Source organism: Vicugna pacos, chromosome 7 (assembly GCF_048564905.1).
Source record: "Vicugna pacos chromosome 7, VicPac4, whole genome shotgun sequence".
Lineage (NCBI taxonomy): Eukaryota > Metazoa > Chordata > Mammalia > Artiodactyla > Camelidae > Vicugna > Vicugna pacos.
This window is the reverse complement of record NC_132993.1, coordinates 36,225,917-36,250,556: the sequence shown is the minus strand read 5'-3', so window position 1 is coordinate 36,250,556 and position 24,640 is coordinate 36,225,917. Positions and strand designations below refer to the sequence as shown.

At 41.3% G+C, this 24,640-nt stretch overlaps 1 protein-coding gene and 1 long non-coding RNA gene across 6 annotated transcripts in view; one reads left to right on the top strand and one right to left on the bottom strand.

Moving 5' to 3' along the window:
- The window catches only part of LOC140697549 (uncharacterized), a 31,636-nt gene extending 24,142 nt beyond the window's left edge, over positions 1 to 7,494 (top strand). Inside the window, exons 3-4 of the long non-coding RNA XR_012074695.1 lie at positions 3,420 to 3,525; positions 7,032 to 7,494. This is a non-coding gene — a long non-coding RNA (uncharacterized lncRNA). The remainder of the gene's footprint in view (positions 1 to 3,419; positions 3,526 to 7,031) is intronic.
- ELMO1 (engulfment and cell motility 1) overlaps positions 1 to 24,640 on the bottom strand; it is a 488,726-nt gene that overhangs the window by 107,664 nt on the left and 356,422 nt on the right. Inside the window, exon 1 of one of the 5 annotated variants that reach the window (XM_006201901.4) lies at positions 20,060 to 20,670. The exons of the other annotated variants lie outside the window; for them this stretch is intronic. The gene's annotated coding sequence lies outside the window, so the exon portion shown is untranslated. Of the gene's footprint in view, positions 1 to 20,059; positions 20,671 to 24,640 lie in introns of those variants that run through there. 5 annotated transcript variants of the gene reach the window in all.

Genomic DNA, 24,640 nt, shown 5'->3' with positions numbered 1-24,640 from the left:
ATGTAGCAATTACTGATGACATCACTGAATTGCATGTCATGATGTTTAAAGAGATGAGAAAAGGGGACCAAGATTGGTTTAGACGGTGTGGTCCCCTCCCCATATACATACATAGAAAAATGTCTGAGAGAACATGGATTAAAATCAACAGTGTTTTTAGCTGGATAGATGAACTATAAGCATTCTTTCCTTTAGTGATACCTTCATTTTCTGTTCATCTCTAAACTTGAATTGGTTTTACATAAAACGTGTATTATTAAAATGTATCTTATTTTCTATTAAAGAAAAAGAGCCCTATTCAATTTTCATAAGAATGTCAAATTTTCACCTACACATCCAATATCCAAAGCACACGTGTCTCCTCAATTAGCAATGCAGAACCTGCATCCCAGGCTTCGACGAAGAGTCACCTTTGAACTGAATGAGGACCAGCTCCTGCGTGTGAGATGAGTGAGAGCAGAGAGGGACAGCGTACAGAACCTGCCCTGCTGCCCTGCCCCTGGGTACCGTGTGTTAAGGCCTTGGATTATGGAAAAGCTAGAAACCTGACTGGTTACTTTAACTCTTACCTCTAACCATGAAGTGCTTGCAGAGTCATGCTTTAATGCTACACCTGTGACTGACACAAAATTCCATGAAAGCCCATTTCTAGAGACTCTGAAAATGAGTCTTACATTTATTTTACATCTCATGCTTTGCAGTATAGCTTTTTGTGTACGTTTGTTATACATCTTATTAAACTGCAAGCTCATAGAAGGCAGAATTTATGTCTAATTAAGGTCTGTATTCCCCAGTGTCAACAGTTTGCATATATTAGGTATTTAATATTCATAAAGAGAATTATTGATGTTTCTTGTATAAGACCCAATGGAATACATTATGTTTCAAATTTATTTTAGAAGTTTCTTCCCTTAAGAACAGATAGCCTTCCCTTTTAACTAATCAGAATTACATAAGCCATCATTTTCTTTCTTTCTTTTTTTTTAACCCTGGCTCTGAGGAAACACAGAACTAAATTTTTAATTCTCAATCCCAGTACCTATTACTTCATTCTCCCTCTAAATGGTCTTCAGCTTTTATTTGAATGGACCTGTGTTTATTATGTAAACATGCATACATGTAGGTTATATCATATACGTAAGTTACCACAAAGCCATTTTGGAAGTTGATGGAATAAAAAAAATGTAAAAAGCTTAATTATAAGTGGCTTAATAATAAATAATTAAACCAAGATTAAGAGTAAATTTAAAATAAAATGAGAAATATGGAACTCCCATCATGGCCTACAAGACGCTCCATCAGTGAGCGTGCTTACCTCTGAGCTCTGCCTGCCAAGGCCCCCAGCTCTCCCACATCCTCGCTGCGCTCCAGCTGTCTGCCTGTCCGATGTGCCTTGAACACCCCTGGCCTTGGGTTTTCAGGAGGTTTCTTTGCCTCAAAGAATCCCAAGCTCTGGAAGTGGCCACTCTTCCTCAGCGCTCTAGTCCCCTCCCTGATTGTTCTTCCCACGCGAGGCCTCTCCCTGGGTCCCGTTCTTCATCCTTCATTCTTTACTTTCTTCAGAGCACCAGCCACCTCCTGGTTGCCTGGCTGTCTCCCTCGCTGTCTCCCTGAGAGCAGACTCCTGGTCCTTCCTATTCACTGCTGCACCCTCAGGGTCTAGAAGAATGCCTGGCTTATAACAGGCATGGACAAAATTATTTGTCCCATCAAAGAATGAATGAATAATTAAAGGCATTCCACGCCGCCCCACCCAGGTTATAAGAAATCTTGTTCTTTCTCCCAGAAGATTATTTTTAAACTCAGCTATGGAGAGACGTGAGGGAGGCACTGGAATAAAAGCTCAGGGAGGGTGAGGGCAATCTCTGAGATGTCCAACCTTGTTTCTATCACAGAGCTGCACTCTCATGTGCTTTATAAGTAAGGGTCCGCTCTGTTTAAAATAAGGGTTCTGTGGCTAAAATAAAATGTGAAAAGCAATGATCAACATAGATGGTAAGCCTGCAAAAGAATCCTGTCTCTAGTTGGTAATGAAAATTGGAATCGAGTTGCTGTAAAAAACATAATCCCAATGACTACATGTTGCCGTGTAAAGATGACAGTGGAAAGGTTCAAATGCTCCTAAAACTCATTCAAAACATCATTTCCTCTGCATTACCTAGCAGGTCATTAACATCTCTTTGAAGCATCACATTGGCCTGTATGATAGGACCTTAATTGGAACCAGGCATATCTCCCCACATGAGGAGTGCTGGGCTATTAAATACATACCGCTGAATAGACTGCTTACATTTTCATGCCTAGATCCCTGCCACATGCCTGTGTTAGTATTTCTTTTTTTTTTTTTTTTTTACAGAATGTCTTCAAAGAAAAGCTCTGAAGGAAAAACGAATACAGTTCATTTATTTTTAAACTCTGCCAAATCATCTCAGTCAGGCAATAGAAAGGAAAAGAGGGAAGTGCTTGGTGTAATAGAGCCATATTTTTTCTGCGGCTCCTCCATTAATTCTCAGGACCTCTGGCTGCCTTTCTCTCAGGATACAACCCCATTCAAATCTTACATTATCTCGCCTACTTTTCAGCCATTCATTATTGCAGAAGTCATGCCACAACGGCATTCTGCCAACACGAGTTTTAATGTCACTTTTCTATGACCTGACTGTATACCTTGGAAATCATTTGTGAAATGGGAATCAGATCCAAATCGATGGGTCAGCTCAAAGGTTATTTATATTTGGAATTCTTTGTGTAGCACTGAGTATTAGGGCCATAGGGTTTTCAAGTGGGAGTCCTGAAAACTCATTCCATATGTACTGCTCCTCAAATAATGCTGTTTGACACGGTAAGAATACTCCTTCCCAAAGCAGAAGCAGCAATGGGGATTACCAGTCCGTGGTTCCACAACAGGAAGGCCCTTGCCTCTCTCCATCAGTAGTGATGACAAGCCCGTTCTCTAAAACTTTACATGTAAATGATAAAAGATTTGGGTAATGTGTTGATATTAATACGAACAGTCTCCTCTTCCCTGCAAATACTATTAACATCAATGAATCGAATTAATGTGCCACTCGACGGTTTTGAACAAAGAAGTGGTGAAAAGAGATCACCAAAGACTACAGAGAAATAATGAAAAGACACGTTGACCATGAAACAAATTATTTTACAAAAGGGACCGGAATGGAAACACCAGTAAGAATTAGGGCCAGTTTTATTTAAGAGACCCATTAACCATCTGGAAAACATGATAAGCAGCATGTTGAGGAAATCAGCAGGCTGTTTCAAAGGGGCTGACTGGCTAGAAACTGGAGGAAAAAACCTAAGGTATGGAGGGTGTTTAGAGATATGAACAGAGAATAATCAAGCAACAATGTCCAAGTATGACTAGCTTGTCTGTCATTTACATTCCCGTATATTTGCAGGTAGCACAAGGGAGAAGAGCAGCAGTGGGTGTTCTCACGAGCGTTCATTGGAGAAAATTAATACAAACACCTCTGGCTTCTATGCTTTTTGGAAGTTGATCCTAAGGTAGTTTATAAGAACTTCTTTCTTCTCATATTGCCTCTCTTTTCTAAATCATACAGGGATATCGAACCTAGTTCAACAGACCCTAACTTGAGTATTTTAATTACCTGGACTACTTATTAGAAGAGTAATATATATTCTGAGCAACTCTTCTGATGTGAAGCCCAGCAATGTCTCATTAACAAGTGTCTCAATTAACCCGGGCTGGCATCAATTTTCAGCCCTGGCTCTTGGATAAATCATTTTAGGAGATTTGTTAAATTGCCACCAGGGGGAGTATTGGCCAAACTTTGTGCTTCTGGTAAAAGGAAGGCGTTGGCTCCTTCCAGAAGTTCAGACTTAAAAGAAAAGGTAGAAAGGGGGGAAAAAGGAGTCTGTTTCTGGGTGGGCAAGATGTATTTTTAGTAGGGATTTAAATACATGGCAAGCAACATTTGACTTCCTAGGGTTTAATGATAAAAAGCCCATGATAGACCCACTGGAACACCAAAGACATCACATCTTGGAAAGAGCATGTCCTAGCTGGTACCTTCTCCCTCCACCTCTCACTCATTCCGCCTTCAGGGAAATGGAAAGCAAACACACTATCCGGTGAACATTAGGGTTTGTGTCATCCTCAGCCTTGATATGTTACACACACATGTTCTTGTATGTGCTTGCTTTCCCTGCTTTTTCTATTGTTTTACACTAAAAGTTCTCCTTTTATGTTAGTAATTTTATTGTCTAATTACAAAAGATTGCTATTTCTTTGAAGAATATTTGGAAGACACATAAAACTACAAGAAAGAAGGTAAAGATCATTTGTAATCCTTACTCTCAAATAATGTGTTAATATTGTGATGTCATCTTCCAGAATTATTTTGGTTCATAATTAAATTTTTTTCTAGATGAAGTCATTCTAGTTTTGCATCCCACCCCCCACAGACGTTAGTATCATCAGCACACTCCTATGACATTAATCTTCCCAAACTCCATCTCCTATCCAAGAATATTTTTCCAAATTTCTGATTTCCTTATGATAAACTACTTGATTTGGAATAAGAGAGTCAAGGATCACGTAAAATTTTAAGTTCTTGATACATATTGCCATTTTCAGGAAGATTGTACAAATACATATCTCAGCCAGCAAAGTAAGGGGATTTGCTTTGCTAGCAATTTATATATTTTGTCCTCCCAAATACATCATATTCACAAGTGGCCTATAATTGTCTTGTGTATAATTATTTGCACACACACACACACACACACACAGCAACTGAGCTTTATCCAGTCTAGTAGCATATTGCCCCCCATCAAATTCATTAACAATGTCTTAGTCATCTAATGCCTGCTTTCATCTCATTTTCAATTATAACTTTGTTAATTCATATTTCCTCTATGTTTTCTTTGATGAAATTGTCAATGGCTATTAGCAATTTAATAGAAGTAGTCCTTAGATTCACTTACTGTTTGTTATTTCTCTATTTCCTGGTTTATTATTGTTTATTGTATCTTTCCTTTTGCCCCTTCTTTGTTCTTTTATTGTTATTTTCTAACTAACTTGAGTTAAATCCTTAGTTCACTTATTTTTGTTCTTTTTAAAAAATGGTGATTTTTTTAAGGCCATAAATATACTATATGAGGACCGCTTTGGCTGTATCTTGTAAGTTTTGGCATGCTATGTTCTCAATATCAGCACTTTCTGAATAGCCTCTAATAATAGCTTTTATTTCCTCTTTGATTCAATAACAATATTTAGAATTCTGTTACTTTCAGAATTTATTAAGGACTTTTGCCCATGTAAGTGACACATTTTTAAAAAGTTGCATGGATACTTGAAAAGAAGGCATGCATTTCAGTGTAAGGTGCCAATTCAGTATGCACCTACTGGTTGATTATGTTTACAAAACATTTTATATGTTTTGTTTGAAACATAATATAGTAATAATGCAACAATGTGCTTTTTATTTTTCAGTGATGTTTTTTCATGGCTATATTTTTGTCCATTCTTTTCTTTCCTTACATTTTTCTTTCGATGACATTGATATATTGTGAATAAAGATTCATGACTATTTTATTTTTATTATTTTAGTTTGAACATCTTATGTATGAAATGAGCCTTTGTCCAATTTAATGCTTTTCGGCTCAATTTCTTCTTTGCTGTCCATATTGCTATTCCTCCTTTCTTTTTCTCCCACTTGTGTGCTCTATTAAAAACTTTTGTCTACCATTTACTTTGGTGATTATTTTGTGAGTAAGTATGACTGCGTATTGTTTTTTAATCCAATTTAAGATTTTTATCTTTTCCAAGGAAGCTTAACTTAGTATATATATATATATAGCCACAGTGGGTTGTACTGTCATCTTTCATTTCCTCTCTGGTTCTATGCTTTAACTTGGTGCACATCAGAATCACCTGAGGAAGCTGGTGGCGGCGGCTCTGTACATGTGTGTATGTGTGTTATTTTTAAACACAATTAATCCTCACTTGCAATTCTGGTTTATAAAATTAAGGTGATTCAGGGCTGGGTCTCTCAATTTTCAAAAGAATCAATAGGTGATAGCGTGCAGCAAGGAGTGAGAATCCCTGCTGTAACTATTCCTAAAACAAATTCCAAATTATATTTCTCCCATAATGAAATTCAAGAGTAAACACATTTTCCTATACTGATAATATTGTAAAAGGTTTTAATTTTTATTAATCTTTTATTGTGATTTAGATTTTTTAAAGAATTCACTTTGATGATTAAAATAAATAGACAAGTCAATGCATACTTACACTAACAATATGTAAGAAGAGCAACATATTAAAAACAAAAGTAACAAATGTCCTCTTCTGGGTCTCTCGTCTTGTTCTCCAGCGTTCCCCATTCTTGGCATTGTCTTATTCATTTTTCAGACTTTCCCTACGTATGCGCGCACACACACACCATGGATCACACGCTGTGTAATGTCCTACTACCTTTTTTTGTTCGCTGAGAAATATTTCTTGGTCATTTTCCATATCAAATATAGTTCATTCTGTATAATAAACTCATATTGTCAGAATTCGTTTAGACGGATGCCACTTGGGTATCAGAGGTGATAACCTGGTTTGGGAAAGTCCAGGCGAATGCAGATGCTCGTCACCATAGGATATGTTCCCAAACATAGTAGATACAGAATGGTGGCCTAGGACTTAGTCACAATTCTGTTATTATTACATAACACAGTTCGGGTTTACTGTCTTGTAAGCACTTCTCTGTTTCTAAGATCTCTGAGAGCAAAGATTGCATTTTCTTTGGATTCCTCCTATTTACTAAGCACAGGGCTAGGCACTTAGTATTCACTTGATAAATGTTCTGTTGAATTAATGAATATTGATAACAACGCAAAATCACCCCACTTTTACTACCTTTCTGGAATAAGGGCTAAACCATTTCCTGTTTTCTGTTTTCCCAAATGCAAGAACAAAAACCAAAACCCAGTGACTTAGGTATGTGGTTGCTCAATGTCACAGCTGGTCACTCAGTCTGGAATTCCTTCTCCAGAGCTCTGTCCTGTGGGATCAGGAAGAAGCAGGGGCCACTCAGAAGAATGTGTAAAGGCTGCCCATGCAGAGAGAGAGATGTCAGGGGAGAGGCCAATAGAGCTGGACACCAGGACAGGCCACCATTCCAGTTGTCACTACCAGGATGATGGCAACGCCCCACAGAGAAGCTCTCCCTGCAACCACCAAGGACACTCTGGTGAGGCTGTCAAAGATTTTACAGTGTAAGAATAATTTCAACTAAAGGGAGCCTGAACAGGACTCACTGCAGAGGTCTTTAGCAACGAATGAAGAGTTTAGAAATACTGAGTTTCACCAAAGACTGTCTAAGAGAATATGACAATTATCTGTAAGTACTTAGCAAGCCTTAACACCAAGGTGAGGCATAAACTGGTTAAGGCTTTTTTGAGATACGGAGAAAGTCTTGGCAGATAGTGGTAATTACATTAAATTAAGAAAAATTGCACTTCAGCTGGGTACCTTGGAAAGTCTCCCTTATCTGTTAAACAAGGGTCCCAAAGGGTAAGCTTAAGTCATTTGAAGTCGAACTGGGCCAGTTATTTGAGAACATAAGAGAAGAAATCATTTTAAATGGGGGGTTGGGGGGTTGGTTAGGAAGAGATGAGGTATCTAGTCATGTTTCTCCTATTGCTTTGAAAGGCTGTAAACATCTCGTATACAACGCTAACTCAAGATTCCAGTGACTCAGAACAGCAGCATCATCGAGAGATCTAAGTAAGCTTGGCATTATTTACCCACAGAATTTACTCTTTGAAATGTATTTGGTCAGCTGTGCTTGGCTTCTGTGACTAGCTTTGTTTGTCCAAAGGCTAATTAGCTCGAAGGGTAAAAAGATCAGTGAGTTAATCCATAATCTCGAGTGACTGATGAAATCTAACTGCCAACTGGTACCAGAGCAGATACTTTTTTTTTTAAAGGATTAATAAAGCATGGTAGCTATTCTCAAACATTAGCCTTTCCAAGAATAAGACAGGATAAAACAAGAGAAAAGGCTATCCGGGATTTTTTTTTCAAAAACCCTCTTCAAACATTCATACGGTAATTTCACAAATAAAATTTCCAGAATTCCAGAGAAGTGTGCAGGTAGTACTTGCTAAATGGCTCATGGGTCTGGGGTGGTCTTAGGCAAAAGTTGTTCTCTTGGGTCCCCCAATAAGACAATGGATATTTAATTGTTGAGCACTTAACTACGTGCTGAACACTAAGAGTTTTACATGTTATTAACTCAGTTGGTTTTTACAATAAATTAACAAAGCAGGTAGTGTTTTTCTTCTATTTAACAACTGAGGCTATTCAGGCCCCAAGCTCACACAGCTGGTAGGATTTAAAACCCAAACACTCTGGCTCCAGAATTTTTAATCTTAACTGCTCTGCTGGATGGCTCTAAAGGAAAGGAAGGAGACGAGGGGCCAGTGGCAAAGCTCCCCTGGTTCCAATTCTCCATCTTTAGATGCACTGATAACAGCTTGGTTCTGATGGACCATGTCATGTAGTAATTTCAAAACATAGCTATAGTAAACATAAAAATCACTGGGCTTTGGAAAGTCCATTAGAAGAACCTACGTTTTTGAGTGCAGTGTATCAGTTTGCTAGGGCTGCTGTAACAAAGAACCGCAGACGGGGAGCTTAAACAACAGGTACGTATCGGAGATGGGAACTCTGGAATCAAGGTGTCAGCAGGGTTGGTTCCTCCTGAGGGCTGTGAGGGACAAATCTATTCTAGACCTCTCTTTGGTTTGTAGATTGCTGTCTTCTTCCTCTGTCTTTTCACATCATCTTCCCTCAGTGCATGTCTTAACTGTGTGTGCAAATTTCCCCTTTTTATAGGGACAGCAGTCATCTTGCATTAAGGCCATTCTAATGACCTCACTTGAACTTGGTTACCTCCGTAAAGAAAGACCCTATCTCCACCTAAGGTCACATTCTGAGGTGCTAATGGTTAAGACCAGCGTATCTTTTTTGGAGAAGGATACGATTCCGCCCATAACAGGCGGCAAGGTTGCTAGGCGGGTTTAAACGCCCACTTGTGCGGTGCAGCCACAGTCAGAGCAGCCGGAGCACAGCACAGGCTCCCATCAACTCTGCCTGCACATCTTGAAAAGCCCAGCCTTCTACCTTCTCAAAGTCACTGCTGTTTTTTCCTCTCCTAGATGGCTGATAGGAGGGCCAATATAGGGACTCGTGAAGGGTTTTTCTGATCTGTAGAACTGAGCCCAGGCATTTAAAAAACTACTCTTCGACACTGTCCCATATTCCCATCAGCCACCCCCTGAAGCTGTAGGGGAACAGCTTGAGTGAAGGGTGAGATACTGCCATGGGGCTCAATTTACTCTACGAGAAAAACAAGCCCCCGCCCACCACAGGATGGCCGTGAACTATGGAAACTCCCATTCCCGATCCTGTCTTCTAGGGCAGTGGTCTCCAAATCTCTATTTTTAAAAATCTATTTGACACAACATTGAAAAATGATTATAAATCAATAAAAAATGTTTAAAAAATCTATGAAGCCTCTTTCTTACACATTTTAAGGTGACATTTTAAATTTTTTATCAAAGTTGAAATAGTTGCAAAGAATATAATTTTCAATGTATTACAATATGGATAATTTAAAAATAAAACTGTTGAATCACTTTGAAAAATGGGTATACTTACAACAATGATTTGACACTCATAATTGCTCATTTAAATGTACATGAAGAAGCTCTTCTTGGATAGTTGGAAATTTTACATCCTCATTTCTCTCCTTTAACACAGGTCAGCAAACTTTTCATATAAAAGACTAAATATTATTTTAGGCATTTCAAGCAGTCTCTGTCATACACACTCCACAACGCTCTTGTAGCACGAGAGCAGTCACAGACAATGCACAGACTAATGGGCACGGCCGTGTTCCAGTCACATTTTATTTACACGAACAGGCAACGGGTTGGATTTGGCCCATGACTCACTTCTGCCTACCTCTGTTCTAGAACTCAAATTCCCACTCTACTTTCCATGTTCCCCATTCTATCTCAACTCTACTCATACAGAATTTAATCATAACAGAATTTTATGCTTAAAGGTCAGCTGTTAATCACGTTATCATACTTTTCTGAAACATATATGTGTATATATACGTAGTGACTTGGAAGACACACACACACACACACACACACACACACACACACACACACAGGCTTGGGAATCAGACAGACCTGGATTTGAACTTCACTCTGCCACTTACTAGGTGGATCATAAGCTAACTCTTTGATGTCTCTGTTTCCTTATCTATAAAAAGGGATGTAATGCCTTTTAGCATTGCTCTTAGCACTCTACTGAAACTGGGTTAGGAAAAAGGATGGAGACTGAGAATCAGCACCAAAGATGTCCTGTCCCCGACTTCCATCCATCCTTTGAGTATAAGAGGAGGTACTCTTTGATGAAAGTTGTAACCTGATAGACCATAGCATGTGGTAATTTAAAAATAGTAACGACACTAAAAATACTTTTTAAGGGTTTGGGAAACGCCATTAAAAGGTCCTATGCATGTGTAAAGTGCCTAGCACACAGAGGGCACAATTCTTATACCCACCAGACAAGTGTTCCTGATACTGCTCTGGCTTTGAACCAAGTGACTGGGAGTGTGCTTATGAAGGACAAATAACCAGGCATGGGAGAGACAGAAAGATCATCACACATAGCTGGTGTGACTACTGTATAGTTACCTACAGGGCTGAGATTTGGGGCTAAGAGATTTTCCCACCCACTGATGTTTATACCTCTGCCTGGGTGACATGGAATTGTCACAGTTCCCAATTACCATAGTTACAAATTCTTTCTCTCTTGGCTGTTTCAACAGTTCAGAATCCTTTGGTAAAGTGAAAAAATATTTGGTTCATCTAGGTTTCACCTTGTAGGTTGCTTTGCAAGACTAAGATAATGTACAGTCCTTGAGTTTGCTTTTATAGCTCTGATTTTCTTCTGTGTTCATTTCCAACTGTGTGCCAGCAAGGCCGCTAAAAGAGAGGCTGAGGGGAAGGAAGGCAGAAGGCAAGGGCAGTCATCGGCCCAGTTTTGATCACTTTCTTTCAAGTTGTTTTCAAACATCTCTTACAAGGCCCCAGTTTTTGAAAGTGGATATTTATTCTGTATGTAAATGGGTATGGGACTGAACGCATAAGTGAATGCACGAATGAATTAGTGAATGCATAAGTAACTAGTTTGTTGGATATTTTTCTTATCACAGCCTCTGTATTCTGAGTAATTCCAAATTTGAGGCTAATGATTGCATGAAAAATAAACCTCCATGCAGGTTAATCCACTGGATTTCATATATCTATGAATATAGATAATACCAGGGCCTGGAACTCATACACGGTAGGCATTCAGCAAGTATTGACTGTTGAATAAATTGAGAGAGTGAGGAAATGTGATCATTGTCTCTTATTAACAGAGACCTAGTAGCAAGTCAATTTCTCTGAGCCTCACTTTCTTTACCTGTAATAAGGTAACTGCGTGCTGCTGCCCTCCCCTCCCTGCCCATGGGACCACTGAGCCCGGATGTAGGGACCTAGGCCGCCACCACCAGTGCACCCAAGCTGTCACCAGATGAAATGTATTTGCCATCCCAGGACTCTAGTTTCTTCAAGATCTAGATGTTATGGGATTATAATAAATAGAGCACCACATGTAACAAACAAAGGAATCATTCCTTCTCCTCTCTTGACAGAATGCACAATTCAGGAGTGTGAAGTGCATGGCTGGAGGTAGGGCAGGATTTGGGGGAAAAGCTATCAAGTGTCTGAGAACCCGCAGAGAAGAACCCAAAATGTGCATGTTTTTCAAAGCTTTTATTCTGTTTTCAAGAAGAAGAAAGACAGAGTTGGTGTTGCATAGCTAAGGCTTGGCTATCCAGAAAGATTTACAAACCATCTGCAGAGACCAAGAACATCTTGACTTACAAATGTAAAACCCACCAATTATTTATGGCAGTTCACAGCCTCCCTGAGTGCCACAAAGCATTTCTGCCTAGAAACACAACATCATTTGATCCTGACTGGCTTCCAAAGTCAGGAAAGTGTACCTCACCATCCTGGAGCTTCTGGTCCTCTGCTTCCAGAAACATCATCCAGAAACAACAACTAATCCTCCTCAAAAAACAAGGCTGAGTTATTAGGAGATACTAGATTTGAAATAATAGTAATACCTGAAGTTACAATCACAAAGCCCATGGCATTTGTTATTTTTTTTGTTTTCCAGACATTTCTATATGTCACAGTAGCATAGTGAGTGATTAGTACATCGTAATGCGCTGTGTGAGGAGAAAACAGTACGATTACATTCTTTGGACAGAGGCCATTTATTTTTCATATCTCACAGAATGTATGTATTTTACCCATGAAGGGAAAAAGATACTAAAGACTGGAGAGGACCTAAATCTTACTAGTGGCTGAGTTGAGTCTCCCCACCCTGCCCCAGGCTCCTGGTTCTAAGTGCAGGGTTCCTTCCTCTCTGGGTGGCCTCCAGTGCTAGCAGGGTTGGGGTCACCTCTGAGGATTTGGGAGCATGACCTGAGGGCAGACAGCCTGCACCCTTGTTGTCCTAATAGAGAACCTTCCATAGCCTAAGAGCTGACTTAGACATTCTGGGAGACAGGAAAAATAAATGGCTTCTACCCAAGGAACGGAATCATACTGTCTTCTCCTCACATGGTACGTTATGGTGTAGTCATCACTCACACAGGCATCTCTCTAATTTTCATTCAATAGCCCTGTGAGATATGCACCTTTAACTCCATTTTTTACAGGTAAGGAAAACAAAGGTTCAGAGAGGTTGAATGGCCATTTACACAGTGCTTGGGAAGTTTAGAGTGGAGAGGGATTGACCATAAGGTGGTCTTTGCAAAGGTTTTTGGGTCTACTTCACAAAGACATTTGAGTCTGGCTCATGAAATCTAGAATAGGGGCTTTTTGCCTCTTGACTTCCGCCACTCTCTAAACCTGGAAGGGTGTGGCCCTGCTACAGCTATTGTGGATACTAGAAAGAGTGTCAGTGGACAGATCCCTAGAGCCCAAACCTCAGATTAAAGCCTTAACTTTAAGGAGTCTAGGTCTAGGGGCAAGAATCAGTGTTGGTGGCTTTCAGACCACTTCCTGCTTTGATATCCCTCTTTGTAAATGATAAAGCTTCTGAAGTGCAGATTTCACCTTGCTGGCGCATGCGACATGAGTGGGCTCTCACTCACCTGCTGGGACCTGTGGACCGGTTGGCTCTAGTCGGAAACTGTCCCAAGGGACCCTAACTGGGGCTGCCGGTATGAAGGCCATTAACTGACGGGTACTTCATTTCAGCCAGGCAAGTTGATGTTTGAATTGTCCCAGATGCTACCTCAAATGTTCAGCTAGAAGACTTCCAACCAAGTCAGAATGAAATTTTATTTCATTATGCTTTCAGGTCTGGGAATGATGCCAGTGAACTGCTCTCCTTGACAGGTCTCTCAGCACTTATAGCTCAAAGGAAGAGAAAGTGAGCTCCCAAAGTGCCAGGCTGCAGCCCTCCTTGTCAGATGGCAACACCTCCATGGAACAGCTGAGCAAGGGGATGAGTAAAGAACTGTCATTCCCTTCTTGCTGAAACCCTGCATACTGATGATAACTCCCTGTAGGTTCCTTTCCAAAGTCTTGCACAAGGCACGGAGCTGAGGAAAGGACCCAGGAGCGGGATGAAAAATCAGTTTCAGCTGTAAGTCAATACTGATAGCTTGACAGGGGCTGGCTTAGTGCTGTGTTAAGAAGGATTCCAAGGTCCTTTCTGGACACGGTGAGAAAGATTGTTATTATGATCAATGAAGTATGAGCCCTAGGCGATGGACTGTTTGGAAGCTTGACACATATATGGCCTCAGAAGTCACCAAGTCTAAACTCCTCTTTACTCATGTGAAGATGCTGAGGAGCATAAGGGTTGAATGACTTGTAAAATTTAGTTCTTAGAGACAAAAATCCAAGGTCTTAGATTCTAGATTACTGTTCTGTCATCTATACAAATGCTTTTCTAGTCCTGGATTTCTAGAATATCACAGACTGAGAGAAGCTAGCAAATTAGTGAACTCCCAAGTCCTGTCACAATGCAAAGACAACTATCGTAATGGCTATTTTACTTATGGAAATATAGCTATTTCCCTGTGTCTCTGCACTCACTGAAATCCCACAGCATTTCTTTCCACTCATGATAGGAGTGGATTAGCCTTTGACTTGGCCAAATATCAGCAGATTCACAAAGCAAGTCATCTTGCTCTTGAGATTCAACCTTGCCTGTGGTTTAATCTACTCGGTCTGCCACTGTTGCCTCAGGAAAAAAAAAAAAAAAAGGTTACGTTATGCCATGAAAAGAAAGAAGTTGCAAAGGAGCCACACAATTTAAGCCAACAAACATTTGTTGAGTGCTTAAGAGCACAAGGCTTTCTACTTGATCATTTTCTCCAATACACTAGAAATCCGTAGAGTCGGACCAGGAGGCATCCCTGATGTTAAGGATGGTATTGAACTGCATGGATGTTTTCCCCCTTTCTCAATGTTTTGTGTTATTTCTAAAAGAGTTCTTTATTAACGGAAGGTTTAAAGCACCAAGCGTTAGAGTGAGCTTTATCCTTCCACTTGGAGATTTGGCTGAAATCACTAGCGTCAGGACATCTTTAGGAGGCTGGAAATGGATGTTTCTAAAAAGGCTTTGCAGCATGATTTTGATCTAGTTATTGAAGAGGTTGATTCTGTTTCCACGGTTGGTTTTACATTAAAAAAAGAAACACTTTGGGGGAGTAGGTAAATAGGATAATATCTGATGTTGAAGGTAAAGATTTTTAACCAAATGAAGTGGAAGGACTATTCAGTCAATGATGTCTAGCTAAACAAAATTTGCAGAATTGAATAAGATGACAAAAATTAAATCACCCCTTAGCTTCAATTTATACTTGTCTTCATAAAGAATGATCTGTTTGCAGCAGTTACCTTCTCAATCATGGTTTGCTTAGCTTATTATTAAAATGAAACCCATGTTTTCCGAACATACTGAGTCGGGGAGGTGGTTCCAAAGCACAGAGAGTGGCAGGGCAGATATCTGAGGACTGGAAAATGGTACAGATGGTGTGTGGACTTTCTGCAGTGGGAAATGGCACACCTTTTAATTCCCCCATGCCAAGCAGCGCAATGGAGAAACCAAGATTTAGCTGCATGCTGGGTTTGATACATTCAATGGTTAAAGGCAAAGGCAAAGGCAAAGACGTCTGTGAATACTAGTGTTCTGTCTCTCTCTCTGTTCCTAGGGCAAGTCTGCCAGGTACCTTATGGAGGTAAAAGAGACCAAAGTGCCATGGTCTGATGAGGAAGTGAGAGAAGTAACCCACCTGAGTGTGAGGGGACTTTTTTGAGGGTCCAGCCCTACATTTTCTGATAGAGTAGCCACTAACCACGTGCGGCAGTGGAAACCTTGAAACACGTGGCTAGAATGACTGTGCAACTAAGGGCTTTTTCTTTGCTTGTTTTTGAGTTTTAAATTTTATTTAAATTTAGCTAATTTAAATTTAAACATTGATACTTCAGTTATTGGAAAACTTTTAAGTATGTTTAGAACACCTTATGTTCCTGGATCTCCTTTTTTTAACTGTAAATTTTATGAAATCTGAATACAGATTTCCCATGAAAATTCAGTATCCAAATTGTGTTGTGCTGCAAGTGTAAAATATATGTCAGATTCAAAGACTTAACATGAAAAAACTAAATATAAACATTTTGTTAATGATCTCTTAGTTGTATATTGATAATATTTTGGACATACTGAGTTAAATAATACATACAATTAAAATGAACAGATCTTGTTTTTGTTTTGTTTTTTTTTTTCACTTTTTCAATGTGACTACTTAAAAAGTTAAAATTACATACATAACTTGCATTATATTCCCATTAGGCAGTGCTGGTCTAGAACGAGATCTACCATATTGTCCTTATAGGACATTCCTTTTTTGAATATAGTTATTAAAATTGTCTTCTACACATATGTATACTTAATGTAACAGTAGAAGTTGCATAACAGTATTGCCTAGCAAATTGCCTAAGAACCTACAGCTTCCTTTTCCATATAACAACATGACCTTGCTTATGTGCTCTGGTCTTTTGTTTCTTTAACTATCAAACTGGAAATTTTGAAATCAATAGCTTTTCTTTTTCCTTCTAATGACCTAGCCTTCCCTTTCATTTTTCATAAGTAAGTTCGCAGTGGGGACAACCAGTTTATAAAACAGACAGAATGGAGATGCTCTGGTTGAAGTGGGAGTTGAAGACTGTCACAGCACCCCCAGCCCCATGTTGCCCCAGTCCCCTCAATGCCCCCGACTCTGAGGGGTACTACTCTGAAAACTGTGTCACTCAGTGATTTCCAGGCCCAACCTTCTGAGTTTTCAGTTGCTCCATCAATGCATGCCCACTGTCACCACCTGGAATCTCTTTCTGAGCTGGGCCCATCACTCCTATTCACGAGGTCTTCGGAAAGCATGTAGCCTTGGTGATTCCCATGGCCACTGTGGGTCACCCACACCCCCAACCTGGCTGCCCTGTGGTTGCTGGCCCTTCCCCACCCTCACCGTTGCTATGGCAACTGCAAACCATTCCTGGCAAAGGCAAGAAAGGGCAGCCATGGAACTGGTGACCTTCCACCTCTCCCAGATGGCCCAAGAGGAGCTGGTCTCACATAGAAACTGACCCAGTTTATATCAGCCACATAAACGCTCTGCATAAAAGGCTGTTTCTTCTCTTTTTCTTGCCAACAGGTGTCACACATCACACGGGAACACAAGGGGCGAACAAATGCAGTATTTTGGTGACAGGTATTTAGTTAGTTAAACTTCTTTTCTTAAATGTCAATGTAAGTAATTCACCCCACCTCCTCTAAAGTGCCTTTCTAATTTGACTTTAATTATTGCAATGACTGTCTAATTCAACTCCCTGTGGTCTGACTCCACTAGACAGACCGATAGCTTACGAGACCCCTTCCCCTATCCGCACAGACTCCGCCCATCCATGAATGCTGCAAACAAGCAAATCAACATGTGTGAAAACACCAAGCACCTGCCAGCTCCTAGCTGGATAAACATAAACAATCCTGTACATTTTTGGTAACTCCATTTCCTCATCTGGAAAATAGGTGCACGAATGGCCCTGCTGAGCTTTTATAAAGACTCAGTGAGTAATCACATCTACATAAAACGTACTGAGCAGCGTCTGGCACACAGTTAATGCTCCAGGCAGGTTAGCTATTCCTGTTGTGATTGATTTTATTCCAACCATTAGGAGAACTGAGGAATATTATCATCCCACCACTCAGTGCAGAATTCCAGGGACTGCAGTCAACATATCTATATTCCCTCTGATTTATACTGGGCAACTCTGATGATCACTGAAAATCTAAGGGAATTTTTTTTTTTGGCTTTACATTTATCTTTCTAATATTTCCTACATCCTACAAATGCCAGGAAGAGGCAGTGGAAAGACACCTTCTCTTCTAGGAACGAACAGAACAGTGACAAGCGTGTAGGTCATTCTGGTATCCTAAAGAGCATTTTTATTTCAAGTCCCATAACTCTAGCTTCACCAACCCTCCGAGCTCGGGAGTGAGAAAACCATCATGATCTTGAATCATTTCCAAGACTGCCTAGTCCAAACCTTACGTGAGAAAGCCCAGGACCTCATTCAGGTACTGAAGCCACTGCTTAAGCCAGCAGTGGACTGAGATTGGGCTGTGGCAGTATTCAGTGGACCCATTTGCAGAAAGGGGATAATGAACTTGAAGGTTGAATAAATTCTTGGCTATTCACATAGGACAGAGATCTTATTTGACCCAGAAATGGGCTGTCATCAAAGTGTTATGTGATCATTGCATAAATGTATTTTCTTAGAACCAGGGGAGAATTTTATAGCTTTCAAATTCTCAGACTTCCATGATCCAAAAATAGGTTAATAACTACTCTTAATTTTTCAGTTTTTTTTTTTTTTACATTTTCACTGCTTCCATAAAAGGCTGTTTCTTCTCTCTTTCTTGCCAACAGGTGCCAGCACTTCACTCATGTAAAATGACACTAGCGGGGGGGAGAAAAGACCAAAAGAGAATGAAGGGTCATTCTAATAAGATGACTGTCATATTACTGCACATCCAGACTTCCTTAAAATCTTAATCCAGAAACCAGACTTCCTCGAAATTCTGCCTGTATCGAGCGGTACTGAGGAGTGAGATGCAGGAGGGGCAGATGCACACACTTGCCTCCAATCAGGTGGAATTTTCAACCTGGCACACCATCTTGAACATCTTGGGATCAGAGGATAGCCTGCATTTCTAGAGAGGTTTCAGTTCATGGACAGGACACTGAACTGGTCTGACCAGGTTTCCCCTGTGTTGTGTGCAGTCACCCAAAGTCAGGACACTCTCCGTCTCCTTCCGGAGAGTCAGCCCCGTCTCTTCACCGGCTACCAAAGTAAAAGGGCTCTCCCAAACACCCAATCACCCAATCACCCTCTCCCTGCTTTCACATCTTCTATAGGCAAAACCTCCCTAGCTCTTTTGTCTGTTTACTCATTCATCACAGAGCCACTTAGGACACAGCAAATTCTTTAATAGAGCCATGCAAAGACCCACAACACTCTTCTGTCAATAGGATATTATTTTAAAGGACAAGCCAATAAGATTTCCCACATATGACTGTTTCACGTGCATGTATTTATGAACCAGATGGTAAAGCTTTTTTCTTTTTTCCTCTCTCTGGTATTTGAACATGAGGAGACTGTATGTAGAAGACATCAAGTGTGCTGTCAGTCTTCCCCACACATAACACAGGCAATCACATTTTTTAAAAAAAGTAGCAATGATGAAGCCTCAAAATCAGCAGCCAAAGATGCTGGGGAGAGGTTCTTAGACAGAGCTGGAAGCCCCAAGTCCAGCCCCGATTCTCTGCATCCAAACCAAAGGCAATGTCTCCCCTCTTCATGTTCAGAAGGATTAGAATTCCTCCGGAATCCTACACTTGAGTGTGTAGGGCTTGAGTTCTGTCTTGCCACATATATTTTTAAGTTTGCAGCTAGAAGGGTCCCTGAAGGCAAAGAGTTTCTCCTTCCCCATGCTGCCCCTCCATTGCCTGTTTACAGCACTGCTTTCTTCTTCCTTCTTATACCCAACTAAATTGAAAATTTCATCACCAGTGTCAGAAAATTAAACCCCAGGGAGCAGAGCAATAGCCCAGAGCATCCCTTCCCTGGCTAAGAGCCAATCCTTGAATATAACTTTCGGAGGCTTAAAAGGATGCAAAACAGAGCCATTTAGAAGCATGGTTTTTGACAGCTAAAATCTCTCCGACTGCACTCCAACTCTTCATTGCAATTACTTTGTTAAAAAGAGAAAGAACATATTTCAAATTGGAGACTGGTTTCATGAGAGAAGAAAGGGATGTGACCTAGCCGAGTTGCACACTTCCCAGGCAGAAAACGGCAGCGCACCCAGAAGAGATGCTTCTTTCTGTGGCTGAGGGTGTGAAGTGTTTGACAGACCATTGTAATAACATCTCTCTTCACAATGCAAACACCAGCAGCACAATCAAGCAGCTCATGGCTGGGCTCTGTGCCTGCACCTTGCTCTCTCTTCCCAGCAATGCACAGGGAGGGTTGACTCTTACTAATTTAATTCCAAAAGCATCTTTCTTTTAAGTGAATCAGTGCCCGGGGAGATAAAGCAAACTCCACTCCTCACGCTGATCCTAACTAGACAAACCAATGTGTCAGTATAATACACGGTCAACTACAAATCCGATCATACCCAAGCAATGCAAGCAGCCTTTGGAATAGAGAAGCGCACACATCACGGGGAACCCTACAATGCCTGTTCTTCCATGTGCTTGTTCCAATTCACGGTTTTCTCAGCAGACAATAGGACAAAGCTACATTTTAGCTCAGGCTGCTAATACCAGCGGACAGACGTGTAAGACTGAGGTTTACTCACCAAGCTCCCGTAAGTCCATCTTTCCCAACTACAAATACTGCTTCTAAGCTGCTGTCGCCGCCGAATGACTTAAAGTCGTCCCCCAGAAGAACAACGTGCTGGCATACCAGACGGTCCCTGAGTAAGCTTGTTCACGAAATAGGTTTCCAGTTGAGCCATGTGAATGGAGACCCGCTGCACACCTTTGAATGGTATACACTTCAAGTCCAGAAGAATAAGCATGTAGCTTTGCTTATGTTTATGGAGCTGGAGCCCAGGGGTGCTCCGATTGGCAGGAATCGCAGAAAGATCAGCCAATCAAAGGGAGCCTCCATTTCAGGGAAACTCCTGCTCATTTATGTAGCATCTTCAGAGACCATCGGCTTTTCTAGGAAGAGCTTTTTTCTTCTAGTATCACAAGAGAAAACAATAACTTCATTTAATTTTCGTGCCCTATGCTCTTTCATCAGTAAAGATATAGCTCCTCTTCTTGGTACTCCGTCATGCTCCCCCTTTTCTTATAAAGAACTAAAAACAAAAGGAAAAGAGGAAGAAGAAGAAGAAGAAGAAGAAGAAGAAAGAGCTGGTGGTGGACTGGAGATAGTTCATATTCATCAGCCTCCACCTTGTTGGGAGAGAGGAGGGGGGAGCGCCCGGGCTCAATAATGACTGATTCTGTTGCCATGGAAACAGACTGGCTGCAGCGAGTTGGATTCGTGTAGAACATCTGCTGCCAGACCCATAATCAACTGCGAGCTCATCCCCCCCCACTTTTATTTGATTGTGAGTTTGCTTTCTCCCTCTCTTTCTTTACATATAGGTTTTTTTTTTTGTCCAGAAATGTCACGTAACAGCCTCACTTTGAACACATAGCACACGCGCGCCAAGGGTGCTCACAATACCCAGAAATGCGCTCATGCAAAAGCGCATCCCAGCCGAGTTGCCATACTCTGATTCCTACTCAGGATGTAAACAAACACACACGGCCCCTCCTGGGCCGCCACCTCTAACTAAAATGTACTCTAATTCCCTAAAGAATTAGTGGGCTACCTTTTAAAATATTATCGAACATCCCTAAAAGCCCTCAAATAAAAGTTCGCAATGGCACTTTTCCAGGGCACTGTGTGGTTCCTAGTCGACCTTTGGAATGAAGCGACTAAACCGGGAAGCTTGCGGAAGAAAGCATGCACAAAGCCTTAAGGTTCAGCTTCTTCTCTGTATTAGCACCTGGCTAAGGCGCCCGGTACACCAGGGATATCCCTGAGGATCTCCTTGGCTCATTTACATCCCCTCCGACTCCTCCCTTGCTTGCTCCAGATTCTTCTGGTTGCATGACCAGTTAATGTCACACTCTGGATGTGCTGCTATCTTTCTCTTCAACAGCAGGGGCCGCCACTGAGCAACGAATGTCTGCATGGCCCAGTCAGACCCGGGGCTGGGGATCAGATGGTGGTAATCTCACACGTGGGTCTGCGGGAAGCCCTCAGTTCTACAGAGACTGACTGTAAATGGGAAGTGTCAGAGAAAACTATGATTCTGGCTTAAGACAGAGAGAAAGGAATTATTCTCTGTCCCTTTGTCATGAATCGTAAGGAGAGCCTTCTCTTCCCTAAAGGTCTCTGCAAGCCTGGTGCCCTCAAGCTATTCATGACATGGACCAGGCTTTGGAGGGAACTGAGCCTGGCTCTTTGCGTGTCTCTCGGAGCCAAGGTGAACTAGTCACTTACCACTCACCCAGTCTCATAAGCAACAGTAGCTACGGACTTCCATTATTCCTAAACCACTCCCGGTCCAAACCCCATGTCCATCTGTCTCCAGGTGCTCAGCCCTGGCCCCAGTGGTCTTGATGTTGTATTTGCCTTTTCAAGAATCTGAATCCTGGCTTTCCATTTTGTCTTTTTGTGCCACTGTGCACTGGGGATGGAATTCTCACTCAAGTTCTGCCTTCCACGCACCCAGCAGTCTTTCCCAGCTCTGTCTAGACTACCTCTACTCCGAGAGCTATGGAGAGCTCAGGTTTTCTCTACCACCTTTGTGGAACCTTTCTAATCTCACCTGTCTACACTCCTCTGGACACCTACCCTTTGCCTTCTCATCCTCCTGAGACCGTCCAAATGGCTGCTGTTTTTATGCAGAAACATGTCATTCCAACCAGCTCTTCCCTGGATGAAAACTTAATCAAAATATAACTGTTTGTTCCACAAATAGTGAGTGTTTATGTGCCAAACACTGTGTTGGTGACAAAACAAACCAGCATGGTTTTTGCCTTGCAACACAATGACCCTAGCAGAGGAGACACAAAATATTGAAGTGTAACTTTCACACGGGGGATGAAGGAGAGCCTTGTGTTATGAGCACAAATAATAAAAAGACTGAACTTAGTGAGGTAAGGAAGGGTATCTCGGAGGAAGTGATGGTTGAGCTAAGATCTAAAGGAAGAGTAAAAGTTAATGAGGTGAGAGTGAGGGGAACAGTGTCTCAGACACAGGGGACAATACATGCAAAGGGCCTGCCAAGATGCCCACTGCCTAGGAGGAAGGGTGGCATCTTTGAAAACTTGAAAGAAGCCAAATGCAGCCAATTAGAGTGAGGACGATTAAAAGGGAGATGTGAGATAAACTTGGACAGCAAGCAGAGGTCAGAGCTGCAGGGTCCTAGAAACCACGTTTAGGAGTTTGGTTTTTATCTTACAAGCAATGACAAGCCACTGAAGTCCTTTACTAAGTGACTCCCTGTGCCACCCGCCCCCACCACACACACATCTATCTAACTCAATATATTCCCTAGTTAATCCCAACAACGAGTTAACAGGATACCAATCTGATCGAAACAGTCAAAGTCAAGGCATCCATAGCTTATTGGACTGATTTGGCTAACATTTACGAAGCAGTCAATAAATAGTCCAGGAGGCATTTTATCTGGGTTAACCAATTTAATCCTCATGACAACCCTGTGAGGTGTTATTATCATTCTCCCTATACACAGCGTGAGGAAATGGAGGCATAGGAAGTTATGTTAACTTGACCAAAGTTACAAAGATTAAAAGTGGCAGAGCTGGGATTTGAACCAAAGGATTCTAGCCCTAGTTTAGTTTCTTTAAGTGTGATTTACAGGGACCAGATCATTTGGAGTTCTCAATAAAATGCAGATTCCTCAAATCCCACTGTATCCCTCCTAACCCACAGCCCCAGGACTGGAGTGTAGGAACATCTTCCCAAGCTCTCCAGGGGATTCCTGTTTACATCACAGTTTGAGACTCACTGCTAAGAGATGTTTAAAAATAAAGGGGAAAAAAACGCTAACTCCAAATTAATCTTTAATGTGTAAGTTGGAGAAGGGGGTCTCTCTATTCCAAGCCACCCCAAAGGACCCGTTTACATGAGAACGAGGTCATGTTCCTCTGACTGACTACCGCTTCTCGAGTTGAGAGTGGATACCCTAGCACAGTTTGGGGCTCCATAGCTATGCTGGTGAGCAGGTATATGAAAAAAGAACAGGTGAGCTCAACAGAAAGACCAGGTTCACCAGATAGTTAGAGATGCTGTCACACCTGCCAGCAAGAAGACAGGTGGATCACATATTAATCGTGAACATATGAAATATTATACACTTTCTTTGGGTATGTTTTTCCTAGAAAATTCATTTTTAAGACAAAAATTACAAGGTAGACAGAGAATACTTTTTGGCCTTCTGTCTGATCCACCCCCTTGCATATTCAAAAGCTAGCAAGCAGGAACTTTGCTTCACCTAGCTAGTCATGGTTTTAGTTCTGAAAAATAAGCAGCTTCATATGCATTTCCAGAGGGGTCACTTGATACAGAATGGCTAGAGTCTTTGGGAAATCTTCCGAAGAATTTTCCCATGGGATCTTGTCTAGGAGTTTTGTTACTGAGATCACAGACTGGGTTGGTTAACTTGACCATTAGAGGGTCTTCTTCCCTTGCTAGGCTGTGCAATGAAAAGAACACACTCAAACTGGAAGAGCTGCTGCTGAACCTCAAAAAACGGGAAACCCAGATTTTGTTGGCTTGACATTTGAACTTCTGCTTGTCAAGTCCCCAAGAACTGGTACAAAGCACACCTTTAATGGGTTTGCACTCTGCAGGCTCAAGATGGATGACTGGTAGTGTATCTAACCTTCCAAACACGTTCAGATTTATGATGTGCTGTCTACAGATAGGAGAAGGGAACCACAGCATCAAATACCTGGAAAACTCAGGGGGAAATAATCACGCCTGGGCATCTGAATACAATCTGAAGAAATCTCTTTCCATTTCACCCCACATTATAGCTTGTCCTGCGCTCCGTTCTGGGTAGGCACTGCTGGTACCATTTATCTGGCATTTGGGGGAGGGGGGACAGATTCAAGTTAATTAAATTCTATTCATTTCTATAAATATGATTTATTAGATGTATTATTACCAAATTTGATGTAAGTCGTACACCTTTGTAATAGGACCAGTAAATACAGTGACTATTGGGGAATGAGTTCTAAGCTGGCTGCCTAAAGTTTCTTTAGTCCGCCTACAGGTCTTCACTAACATGAGCACCTTTTATATCGGGCATCTAACAGAGCGCTGAAGAAGATCCCATTTACTGGGT